Raw genomic sequence first — 560 nt, forward strand, 5'->3', positions numbered from 1 at the left:
TACTACAAGCATCCGTCACTGTTCCCGTCGAACTCCTCGAATCCGATGAAGAGTTCAACGTGCAACCTAGCCCATAGAAAACCCACTGAGTTTCTTGTCGGATCTTCTCAATGGCACACAATTACGATCTGGTGTTGTGTTTAGCGAAGCATGCTCATGCAAGGACTAGTGTTAGCAAGTCCTCTCCAGGTTGTGCCGCTTACTAGGCAATCCGTGCGTATTTGGAATATTCCCTTAGGCTACCAAAGGTAGGTAGGGGAAAAAAAGAAGCTGGACAACAAAAATAGTATTCTGGGGGTATATAATATATTGCTCAAATGGCACAAAATTTGTGATATTATCGACGAAAGAAAGCGAAGAAATAGTAACTACACAGTCTTAGTCGAATAAGCCCCCTCATTTAGGACTGGTCCTTGTAACCAAAAACAAGTAAAGTCGTGTTAAAAGGATAGTGAATCAAATTATAATTCTGCCGTAGTACGCGATTACCACGTCCGCACCCCCGGCTGTGAGCTGTGCTGTGACGCCCGCCCGCACTCTCGCCCGCGCTCTCAGTATTC

The sequence above is a fragment of the Bombyx mandarina genome, chromosome 23 (assembly GCF_030267445.1).
Source record: "Bombyx mandarina strain Sakado chromosome 23, ASM3026744v2".
Taxonomy (NCBI): domain Eukaryota; kingdom Metazoa; phylum Arthropoda; class Insecta; order Lepidoptera; family Bombycidae; genus Bombyx; species Bombyx mandarina.